We start from the raw sequence: 12,858 nt of genomic DNA, 5'->3' as shown, positions 1-12,858 counted from the left end.
AGACCCAATTATCTTTTATTGATCTCATCTTATTTCTTATTCTGCAGCCTCAACAGTTTTTACGTACTATTTTTTGTCTTTTCTGTTCTTCCTCATAACTTTAATCTTGTCTTGTGTCCTCTAATGTGTTTATTAAACTCCCTCATTTTTACTTCCTGATAAATCCATTCATTTAAAGATGTCAGCTGGGAGAGTTGTGGAGTTTCTGCAGAATGTGCAGAGCTATAGCTTCAATTTAAATGTAGTTCAGTGATACCTTACTAGATCGACTTTGGGTTTTTTTTGTGCACTTGATTGAAATGAGTTCAGCGTTTTGTTTCTGCCTGTTTTGAGCTGGCGTGATCTCTGCCGACAGTTTGACCAGCAAATAAAAACACTAGTGCTTATTAATCAGCATTATCATGAGTGCAGTGTCAGGACAGACGTTATGTTTTACTTCACTCAAGTTGTGCTCGATTCTAGTCATAATTGAAACACCGGCAAGGCACAATAGTGCTTTATTGAAACTTCAGAAATATCACTTTTATTTTGAGTAAAGTGTAATGAAAACGCAGCTTATGGTTGTTTCTTTGCAACCTCTGAGTCTAGACAATGACTTGAGCTAGTCAACCGCGACAGCCTGCTGATGTTTACGTTTGTGAGTGCTTCACCGTGTGGTAAACATTCATTATTCCAGCTGCTGTCACAGGGATCCTTCCACAGATTGACATCTCTCTCATGAGCCTGGCATTTCCTGTGCATCTCGCATGTCATGTGTTGCTCCAAGTCATATTCTCCTCCAGGTGAGAGGAAGAACTCTGGCATGTCACAGGAACTTTCAAGGAATCACCTAACACTAGTTTATCAAGGGGTACATCATCTGCCAGACTTTATTGAAAGATCCAGAAGCCTTTGATCCTGCATGTGTTCAGATTGACCGACATCAAACACAAGCAAAGGTGATAGTCTTCTCTTGCTTTCTACACAATCGTAAGACAAAGCCAGGTTTGAGGTGGCTGCAGCCCCACGTTTTGACCCAAAAAGTCAGAAAACTACTGAATAAAACTGGTGAGTGAAAGTGAATTTAATGCTAAGATGTCTCAAGTCAGTTGTACCTGCAGTTTCTAATAAAATGATCTCTACCCCTGCAAAAGAAAAAGACTACCTGCAAACTCTTCTCCAACCGCTGCAGGAACAAACTGGAAACATTTCACGACCTGAGCAGAAAGTTTCTGTGCACGCTGCAGACTCGACCCGCAGCAAGGGCAAACATTGATAGAGCAGGAGTGAATATGTTTTCCTGTAGCTGAATTATTTATGGAGGGCTCACTGACCTACTCCTGAAACTGAAGACACTTAACTTCTAGTTTGGCTGGCATCAAAGCGTCTTTTGCAGCATGGTACGACCTAACACTACACACTCAAACCACACACTGCGAGTGTTATCTACTGTGCTTCTGTTTAGGTTTAATTTGCATTTCATAATTTTGCTTCAAGTGGTTTGTTTTGTTGCCAAATTATCCTGGTATTTAAATAATGCTGTCCTAACCTTTGCTACTGGTTATTTTTTTCCTTATGCATGTTCGTCCTGCATGTTTCCTGTATTTCATGTCTCTAGCTACTTGCTAGCTCAGTCAAATGTTCTCATGGTCTCATGTCTCAATTCTATGAGTGGTTTTATCTGTTTATGTTTTTGTGTGTTTTTTTTTAGGGGGAAGTCTATACCAACACTTTTTCAACTCAACATACTGGCTGTTTCTTGGACAATTTTTTGCTTTGAGTAAAGAGCTAAAACCCGGGTTGCAAGCCTGCTTTGAACACCCCTCCGCAGCCGCAGCTAACGCAGCAGGGAACTCATTTACTTTAAGCTCTTAGCTCGCAGTGGAAGCATCAGTGTTCAGCTGGCAGTTATTTTGCAAAACTTCCAGACTTGTTGCAACTGTGTGTGCCATGGCGCTATTTTACCGACACTTGCCGAACTCATTTTGGAAACATTCTGAAAGGGAAGATGAAACAGAGCTTAATCAACAGGTTTTTTATGAAAAACACCTGCAGATGAAAGTGAGGGAAGCGTGGAGAGGAGGGTGAAAATTAGTAAATAAGACTCAGTTATTTAGTTTAATTGACACGTGAAAAATTAACATAGGAGCATCTTGAACGATCTTTCAAGACCCAAATAATCTTGTTTTCTCTGACTATGTAAACACCAAAACTACCTACGAAGAGTGGACTCTCTTCTTTTATGTCTCTTTTCCTGTTTTTGATCCAAAAAACAGACAAAACGAACTTTTTTTGAATTTGTTCATCTTGGGCGCTCCATCCTTTGCTCCTCTCCACAATCTCTGTCGTCTTTTCTCATGATGGCACAGCTCTTTCTCTCTGAACTACTGCGTCACATCCTCAGTTGGAGCATGAGCTGCCTGAATTTTTCTGACTTGCAGCATTTCACTATGTCTCTGTCATCTCACATCTTCTCCTCATATCCATGCTGAGCTCTCATCCAAAGAGTGCACCGCTCTCACCCACAGTAGTTCACGAGCAGGATTTTGATTGACAAGCTCCACCAGACCAGAATATTGGCAAATTGAAAAAATGTGGATTTACAAATCTTCTCTTCTTCGTGTATTCATTTGATTGGTCATGCTCTACAATTTTGTAATGTCCTAGATTTCAAATTTTGGGGTTTCTGAGTCCTTCAGAAGTTATTTAAGTCCAACCAATTTTAGCTGCACTTAGCGGGGGCCACAGCAAGGGCGCTTCAGCGCGGGACATAATCTCTGCAAAATCGCTCATTTTGGCTATATTTTTTCATCCATCGCTATCCATCGTTATCACAAACACACTCCTCTTCTGTTGCCATAGGCGAACACTGTCCACAAGCGCACCACCAGTTCGCATTAAGTTGTGGACGTGCTCCTGTTTGTTGTTCTAGAGCCAGCTCTTCCTCTCTCTCCCTCTGCATCCTTCTTTCATGGAGCTCCTCGTCCGTGTACTCGGGCTCAAACCGGTAAGGACAACCGTCAAACGTTTGTTTACCAGGTCAGCTCTGGGTCAGCTGACCCACCTGAAGAAGGTAGATGAGCTGACTTTATGATGACACTGGCGATGGATGAAAAAATATAGCCCAAATGAGTGATTTTGCAGAGATCATGTCCCGCGCTGAAGCTCTCTTGCCGTGGCCCCCGCTAAGTGCGGCTATAGTCGGTTGGATCTAAATAACTTCTGAAGGACTCCGAGCTGCACGATGTTTGTCTGAGTGAGTATATGAGCATGCACACACCTATAAATAAGGTCCAGGTGTCAAAAAAACAGAGTTGCCCTTTAAGCAGATACGAGATTAAAATTTGATTAATTAGATTAATTAATTAAAATCCTGTAATTAATTAGATTATTTTTTTAATTGCCTGGCAGCACTAGGTCTTATACAAATTTTCTTACTCATAAGTACATTTTTCTTGTTTGAAATATTGTAAGAAATAAAACTTGCCGTATTTTTAGGGCCCTTTGAACAGGTTAATGGCATTTCAATTCATTTCAATGGGAAAAACTGGTTTGGTGTAGGAGTGATTTAAAGATGCAAGTCAATTGTAAAAGTCAAATTGTAAGTCAAATTGTAAATGTTGCTGAAATTATGCCCCTGTTCAACAAGAATAATAATAATACACATAGCACTGCTTTTCTATTCTGGGCTGATTAAACCCTTTGTCTGTTTTTTCAGCCAAGTGAGTCATGGTCAAAGCTGAAGTGTTGGTTCCAGTCAGCTGCTAAAAACAGGACCCTTAAGTGCTTGAGATTCTTCTGTTTTTGTAACATTTGGTTAAATTTTCAGCCAACCACCAATCTGTTTCTGGGAATCAGTGATAAAGAGCAGCATGTGAGACATTCAGAGGCTATTTTCAGACTTAAATTTAGAGACGCTGACGTATGAATTTGCTCTTTTCATGCAATGGAAGTCTTACTTTACCTTGAGGTGTTATTAAAAGCCTCAATCCATGACTGAAAATGAGAATTTGGGCACCAAATTTGGCAATTTCAAAATGCTATTTGGAAAAATCTGTCCTTCTCTAATGATAAGAATTTCTTGGATGTATTTTGTTGTAATGGTGGACACTGGTGCTGGACTGGCTTCACTCACATTACAGACACGACTCAGAGCTGTGGGCTGTGACGTCGTTGGCATCATTATTATTCAGCTTTTTTGCTAACCATGTTAACCTCAAAAACCCACACTCACACACAGATCCATCCAGCATCCACCCTGATAAAGCTCCATTTTTGTTTGTTCCCCCTGAAATTGAAATTCAGAGTGTCCAATCTGTCTTGTCCTGTCGTTGTGGTCAGGGTTTGAGAGGGCAGAGTGTTCAGACAGCAGCCTCTTACTGTCTGCTTTCCTCTCTTAATAAAGTGCTGCCTGCGTTGTCTGCCCCTTGTTTGAGAAACATTTTATTCTTTCTGTCAGCAATTCCAGAAAATTGAGTGATTTTCTGAGACGCCAATTTTGCTGTTCATGTACCACCAATTTCAGCTTTCACAATAAACGTTTTTTTTTCCTCTAACAACAAATAGTTTTCTTCAACAGCCAAAAGAAGAGGAAGCAGAACACACAGTGAACTTAGCTGCTGTATACAAGACCTCGGTGAAGACCTCGATATTTCCCCTCTGCTCTTTGTGCTAAAGTGACAATCTGACATGATTTAGGGTTCGATTCTCAAAGCTGTGACAGGAATCTACCGCGAGCTACAGTTTTGTTAACTCCAGATTAAGTGAGGTGAATGTTTCTGGACTTGTTTGGGTCAAAGCTCAACAGAGGTCAGGCCTGAAATCCTGCACAACAGAGGTCACAGATGGAACCAGGTGGGTCTCAGAGGGATTAATAAGAGGTCTCTCTTGGCCTGGTTGTTGGAGTGCACAGCCCATACACTGAGGCTCCATAGGAATGGTTCCCAAAGTGGGGGTCTGGACTCTCTGGTGGGTTGAGAAATGACTCCTAAACTTTTCATCCTTAACCATAAAAATATCAATGAAATTAGTGGTTTCAATTTATATCTGACCATGTTAACAGAAAACAATTTATCTGTTTTCAACATTTCTTTGTTGCAGCTGGACCACATGGGGAGTGTTGTGGACAGATCAGTTTTATGAAGTGTCTTTGAGCTTCTTTTGTTGTAATTTTTGTCTGTTTTTTTACGGTGGCTGGTAGGTCTCAGCCAATTTGCATAAGCAAAAACATAAATGCAAAAGCCACAACACAACGCAGGTTAAGAGGACAGAAAAGTTGTGACAGTTAGTAAATAACTGTTTTCTTTTTTACCTTCAGCTGTGATAAATATAGCTTTAATGCTAACGTTATTGATTCATAAAGCTAAATATTAGATGACCTTTTTTTCTAGTATATAAAAAATATATACATACTATGAAGGATATCACAAGATGAGACCCCTATGAAGCTTTATTTATTATAAATGAAGTTGAAAAGAAAATAATTAAGTTAGTTTTGCAACTTTTTGTGTCTGTTGGGATCACTAACTTTTTCAACTTCTGTTGTGCTGTTACTTTTTGCATTCATGTTGTGGCTTTTGTAAATGATCTGACACCCATCAGCCACCATAGTATTTTGATTGGCTCATTGTATTTCTTTAGCAGGGGGGTCGCTGGACTTGGGAACTGCTGTTTTGAGGAGTAACAGACTAGGGATGGGTATCGAATCAGGTACCTTCATGGGTACCAACCGAGTTCTGTCTATAGTACCGGGTACTGATTCGTATAAAATCGAAGGGTACCATGTTCAGGTACCTAAATGCATCCTTGTAACTGTGAGAGAATGGGAGAGTAGGCAATTCTCCTGGCTGGACTTAAACACAGCATTGCAAGGTTAAATATTGAAGAATGTATGTGTTAATTTGAAAAACTTTCAGATTTTATTATTGAAAAAATGATATTTTTTTACCACATAAACACAAAAAAGTACCTAAAGTTGGTACCGTTGAGTACCGATACCAATTGCCAGATACTAGCCATCAGTAAAGGGAGGAAAGTAGCAATGGGTTGTCCTAGAAGTCGCCAAATGATGTCATCCATTAAATTGCATAATTGGCTATTTGCATGTTATTATCATGGATGCTGTGGGACAGAGGGATATTTTTATGAGTTAGCAAAAGAAAAAGTAAATAATTTTAGATCTACAAATGAACTTTCTCCTGCTGATTCTCTTTTTTAATTTTTTTTTCTTAATGTCAAATATCAACCTTCCTCCTTTATCTCGGCTTGCTGCACAGTTCAAGGGGGACTGGTCCACCTGGGGGTGGGGATCGACCCACTGCTGCTTGAGAAGAGTTTGATTGATGCATGCTTTCACATCAGAGTCTCCAAACTCCGGAAAAGTTGCTGATTTGTCACGAGAGTCTAGTCACAATAGTCTGAAAAGTTGCTGAATTGGCAACATTGTTTTCCCACATTTCCTGTCTCTCCAGCGCTCCCATCAACTAGAGTCAAAAATACTTCAAAAAAACTTTGTCAGTGATCACAATATTTGTCATTAAAGTTGTGATCAAAGCTGATGTCTTAGGCCTAAGTCAAAACTTGGCCCAAAACCAAAACTTGCAGTTTTTATAGTCGAGTGGATAAAAAGTTGAGATTTTAAAGTTAGCAGATGAGCTCCTCCTTGCTGGAGTCAGAATGGACGTGTGTCATTCAAATATCCCAAAGAAGATCAGTAAAAGTGTGGGAAAAGATTGCAGCCTTGTTGTTTTTTATATCTTCCCTGAAACTACCTCAGCAGCTCCCCCAAAAGATTGTTGATGGAATCAACAGGCGGGTCAATTAAACCTTAATTAGGGAGCATTTAAGATGAGCAGACTTCTTATGTGATAAGAGCCTCTGGACCAAAAGGCAGATAGGAGGCGTGCTCAGATGTTGTAGGGCTCTCAGAGTCAAGGTTGTTCTGCTGTTGCTGTTTGACGTCTAGAAATAAATGACTTTAAAAATGAGAGTGGATGAAGAGCAGAGGGATCTGTTCATAGATTTCTCCCGATGCTGTGAGAGTTTGAAAATCTGATGATAACGATGGTGTCCAAGCCAACCAAGTTACCAAAAAAAGCCAAAGATTCAAGGGGAAGGATTTTGGCTTGACAGTTTAACATCTGTACCAATGGTTAAATAAAGAAGAACTCAATATCAATGAAAATCGATGAAAATATTTTGGTCATTCAGCAAAAATATCTTCAAGTTTTTCATCTTTCATAAATCTACAGTCATACTATCAGTCCTCTGAGGCCACGCAGTCGCTCTGGAGATGAAAAATGATATTTATCTTAATACATCACTGAAAAAAGGTGAGATGTTTTTCCTGATCGGCATTAAAGGAAAGGTCATGCTGTTACCTAAATCAGCAGCAGTTGATCCTTTGTGCAGGGGTCACTCAGGGACATCTCTCACTCAGATACTCTGGCTAAATCCCTTTAATGTCAGTCTTGTGAGCTCAAAGGTTTTTCTCCATCTTTCATCTACCCAGCTAATATGTTGGATGAAAAAGTTGCCCAAATTTGATTCAGATAAATACACTTTCATAATGATAAGAAGAATAGAGGAACGGTGTTCAAACAGACTAGCAGATAATAGGACTAAATTCAAAGTGAGGTCAACCAGAACACTTCCAAACCCAAAGACGAATATGAAAAGTGGCAGCAGCCTGATGTGGCACCAATTAATGAGAAACCACAGTTTAAATGGAAGGAGCACTTTATGTAATTCTCCCCTACAGCTCACATTTCACACTCCCAGGCTGAAGCCAAAGCAGATTTCTCTCCTCTGTGAGGAACACGGCTGCATGATCAGAGCCGTTTGCAGCTCAGGCGTCAGGAGCAGAGTGATGCACACACCCCAAGTCTAACAGAGGAACAACGACAGATTAATATAAAATCTCAGGTATTAGGAAGTAAAGGAACCTCTAAAGGGGAAGGCTGTTATGGTGATCAGGGATGCAGGATGTTGGAGGACGTGACACAAAGTCATTTTTCTTCCTGAAGCAAACAACACAAGATTATAAGGCTATTTTAACATTCTCATAAAAATCATATTTCTCTCATTTTCTAGCTCTGTAGTCTGTTTTCTGTGCACATACCAGCCCCTTTCCAGTTCCAACTATATCTGACAACTAAAGGCCCATTTCACCTCCTTTTACATACCAAAATGAATGTTTTTTAAACTATGTTAGCATCCCTGCTTACAAACTCCCATGCCTCCTTTACAACAACAACAACAAACTCGCAAACAAACATAATGACTGTGGAGGAGGTATTGCTAATATAACTCTTGCACAAAATACAAATAGAAATTCCTCAAAAATTGTTATTTCGTCTTTGTGTCTCACTAGAGTTTCATATCTGGTAGTAACAGCAACACTGCCCCCTAGGGGTGGGAGAAAACATTGTAAATCAAAAGTTGTGATTTTTTTTTTTTTTGTTTGACAACATCAAAATGAGTATTCTTTGTCAAAAATCTTTTTTTTTTTCAAATTCAAATTCTTCATTTCAGTCTCTGTTTATAAACTGTATTGAAAAAAAAGTTCCCACTTTTCTCCAGCAGAGGGCGAAATGTTTCTCTGTGGCTCACATGGCATGCATTTTTTGGGAAAATATGGCTCCTGATATAGTCTGTAGACATTAGCATCATCATTTAACTTTTTCATATGGACTGGTCTTAAAAAAGCAAAATAAAAATTGCAAAAATTGTAAATATTTAAATCAAATCGGCACCCCAAAAAGCTTAATAGAATGAAATCATGTGAATAACATTGTCCCAGCCCTACTGCCCCCATGGTTTCAGGTTAGGGCTGCACGATATTGGAAAAAACTAACTTTGCGATTTTGGGGGGGTTTGCGATATATATTGCATTATTAAAGATAGAAGAAAATTCACCAGATGACTTGAATATCTCTGTTTGGGAAGAATTTGGTTGACTTAGAATTGCACCATTGTATTCCTATAATACCTTTTAATCCAGGCTAAGGGGGTTTATCTGTGAATGATGAAGATTGCTGTAAATGTAAGGGATCCAGGAGGCCATGTCTCTGTACAAAATAGAATAGGTTTCAATTTCAGTTACTTTTTCTCCATTTCTCCAATAAATGGGGGAAATGCGATAGTCACATCACATGCGCGATGTGACTATTGCGCATGCGCATATTGCAATGGCGATGTTCAAACGATATATTGTGCAGGCCTATTTCAGGTGGTACTGCTCTGTTTAGCTGGTTTCCATAAGCTTTAGAAATATGGACGAAATGTATGCAGAGCACGGACAGAAGGCGTTGGACTTATCTGGATCTGTATTTAACATCGAGTATTAAACATAAGTCTTACGGCTGAAATACACCAGATGCATCTGCAATCCATCTCCTCTCTGTGCCGGCAATGAATCAGACAGGTTCCCTCTCAAGTCAATGTGTCAACTCACACTGAATCTGTCCCATTGCAGTTCATCTGTGTGACTGGTTTGTCATGACGTAGGTAATATGCAGCCATCCTATTTTTGCCGTACATGGAGCTGTGACACATAAAATTGGCATAGGGAAGATCTAGCGGGACAGGAAGTTATGACTGGACACTAACTAAAACGGCCAGTCACTTTCAAAATAAAAAAAATAATTGTATCAAAATTAGTTTGTTTTTAGCTTGACTATGATGATAAACAGACATAATGAGTGGAGCCAGACCAGGAGTCAACAGGTTTGAGGTTTTTTCACCCCAACATGAATGAAGAGAAACTTATCAATGGAGTGGGAAGTGCGGGAACATCTCAGTCTGTGACTCCAGTTGTCTGTCAGTCATGCAGCTTGGCCGAACAAGCAGCCGTTGTGAATTGACAAACCCAGACAACATGCAATGCAACAGAGTTGGACTGCAGACCTATCTGGTGTATTTGAGGCATAAAGACTGTGCTGATGTTATAGTTGCTAAAAAACAGACAAATGGAGACACATTTTGCTATGTATGTGCTGCTGTTGTTATTTACATTAAATCATGTAAGTTTAAAGATGGTCAAATGAAGGTTTATCATGCAAGCAGAACCTTGTAAAAACAAGTCTCTGATCCTGTACTGTAATTTTATGTAAAATATGAGTTTACAGTGAAACATTAACAGTAAGTTATTATGAAAGTAAAGAAACTGTTAATGCGTGCACATCATGCTAACTGTCAACTTGTAGCCGAGGTGTTAACCAGGGCTGGAACAAGGTGTCACTCATTATGGCAACGCACAATTAAAGTCACCCTGTGTAGCTAAGAAAGGTCTCACGATTAATTGACAGATGAGTTGTTGGGGACTTCGTCATCTCACGTGTTGTCAGATACGTTTTTTTTCTGGAGTTGACTTGACGAGGAGTGAGACATCTTGCATTTCAACTATCTATAGGCACACAGCCACCAGGAAACAACAGGAGTACTCAGGCATCTGACCTTTGCATCCTCTGTATCTCAGTGTTTTTTTCTGTGTGTGTGTTTCATTTTTATACTTTAAGAGGAGTCCGTTTATTTGTGTTTTTGGTCAAGTAAAATATGGCCCCGTCTGAGTGCAGAGGAAACCGGCAGACGAGCAGGGAGGGGGTGTTTGGTGTGAGCGCCCTGGGTTTCTGCTGCACAAAAACACTGCTGTAGGGGTAATTTCTGCCCTAAACCTTGTGATAGGACCCAACTTGTTCCATCCAGGAGTATCACTTTAAGGAGAAAGGTCAGATTATGTGCTTAATATAAAACAAACTGTGTCCAAACCAGATCGTATTTAACTTCAACAAACTGGCATTATGAATGAAGCCATACCAGAAGTGAACAGGCTGGAGTATTTACAGCCAACACAAGAATGAGGAGACGTTCAAATGTGGATTTGGGGGTGTGGGAACTCCTTCGTAAAACTGTACATAAAGGAGGTGCAGTGTAAACTCTGCAAGGTTAGGGTAGCATATCACAAGTTGTCATGGTGTAATGTTGGCAGTTACTTGTCGGCAGTGTGGCTTGTGAGGAGAATGATCTTCGAATAGTTAGAAGCAAATATCAGATAGCTCTTTGGCTTGAAATGCCCATTCACAAGTGCTGATGCTAAAAACAGTGAATTAACAGCTCTGATAGTGTCTGATAATAAGTCACTTTCATATTCCAGTTACCCGAGCATCCCGTCAGTGATCAAACAAGCAAAGCCGTGTGGAGTTGATATGAGAGTGTTTATTTTGAGTTTGATGCTTCATCCAGGACCAGCCCAACTCATCCAGCACTCTTCCACTGGGAGTCACCAAAATACAAACTGATTATTGCTATTAGAAGTTTTTTTAATCTAAATCAACACTTAGACACAAGGGGGGTCTGAGTAATGAGGCTGACTAACTGGGTTCTGATGTGGGAGAAAAACTAGGTCACCCCCCTTCCCTTCATGGTCTGACTAACTTCATTCAATACATCACCCACTTCGTAAGGAATCCTGTTGATGGATCGTGCAGAAAACACGTAGGAATATCACTCATTAGGTGGAGCTTGTTTCGTTTTGTTCCCTCTTGGAGGATTATTAGCTTTCTCCTTTTATTTCAGGGTTGGATGACACCCTGATAAGGACCTTTCATCTTTCCTAAACTGCCTTTCATTATGTGCACTGGTGCATTCTGCTGTTGAGGATGTCGGAGGAGAGATGCTGAAATCTGCTTTCTAATGCAAACCATCTGTTTGTACATCAGGAGACTGGAGAAACTGGTCCCAGTGTCCAGCCAGAGACCCTGCCAGAGCGCTCCCCCTCTCTCCCCCTCCCGGTGCCATCGACACTAATTGGAACAGCACATTGTGGCTTTTTTTTCCCAGCCGTTTTCAACACCATTACAATATGTTCCTCCACAATTTGTGCAATCAAACGGATGAAATATGATAGCGGGCTCAGGGAACAACATGATTGCGTACACCATACATAAATCATCTTGAATAATCACTGACCCAATCAGCCTCAGAGGCTCCTGCACAGCTTGTACTAGACGGCTAATCACGGCCTGCTTGTTGCTGTCACTTATCAGAGCGGCGACAGACATCTCCACTTTTTGGAGGATCCTGCAGGTTGATGCAACTTTGGCAGCAGTTTCTCAGACCAGCGGCTTTAAATGGGTCACAACACAAGCCTACTATCCAACACTCACTGGTCCAGTTCCCCCCCTGCTGGGTCAGCCTCCTGCTTCCCACACTATCTGGCTCCTGCACCTCAACCCTGGGAGCCTGGAAACCTTCGGGATACCAGCTTGGAGTAGGAGTGTGTGTTGTTTTCTGTGTGTGTCAAGTAAAAGAAGCAAGGTTGTGTATCCCGTGTGGCCTCCAGCCTCGAATCTTGGACAGCTTAACCTCAGCAGAGTTGCCCAATCTGCCCTGCCTTCATTCACACAGAGCCAGCGGCATGCAGAGCCAAGCACTCCAGAAAACACACACACACACACACACACATAGGAGTCTCAAAACCCAGTGCTGCTTATTTGGGATTCAGGCTGCTGGTGTTTGTGCCAGTATCTCTTGAATTTGAATATTTTCTTGCCAAAAAAGTAAAGAAAAAGCGTGGGTATTCCTCCATAACTTTGCATTTTTGTCCACGTCTGAACAGCACTGAGCCGCCATGGGACAGGGAAACTCTCAGAGGAGGCTCCGATTTAAATCCTGCACATATTTCTTTTTGAACACTAAGCAAAACTAAGTGATATTTAACTCCTAGATTGAAAAAAGAAAGTTTAAAATCAGATCAAGCTTTTTTTTTGCTGATTCTGGCTTCTCTATTGAAAAAAAAATCAGTTTTCTTTGTCTTTTGTGCAATTATGTCTTTGATTTCTCAAGCATCATTTTGACAATAAGAGCTGTTTTGCTTCATCA

The 12,858-nt window shown here is 40.5% G+C and overlaps 1 protein-coding gene across 1 annotated transcript in view; it reads right to left on the bottom strand.

The window, feature by feature from the left end:
- LOC141787630 (protein kinase C-binding protein NELL1-like) overlaps positions 1-12,858 on the bottom strand; it is a 418,608-nt gene that overhangs the window by 404,260 nt on the left and 1,490 nt on the right. The window lies entirely within an intron of this gene.

This window comes from Halichoeres trimaculatus, unplaced genomic scaffold (assembly GCF_033239565.1).
Source record: "Halichoeres trimaculatus isolate MK-OKI-2021-1 unplaced genomic scaffold, fHalTri1.1 fHalTri1_scaffold_3, whole genome shotgun sequence".
NCBI lineage: Eukaryota > Metazoa > Chordata > Actinopteri > Labriformes > Labridae > Halichoeres > Halichoeres trimaculatus.
The sequence above is the reverse complement of the archived record's forward strand: the minus strand, read 5'-3'. Positions and strand labels throughout refer to the sequence as shown.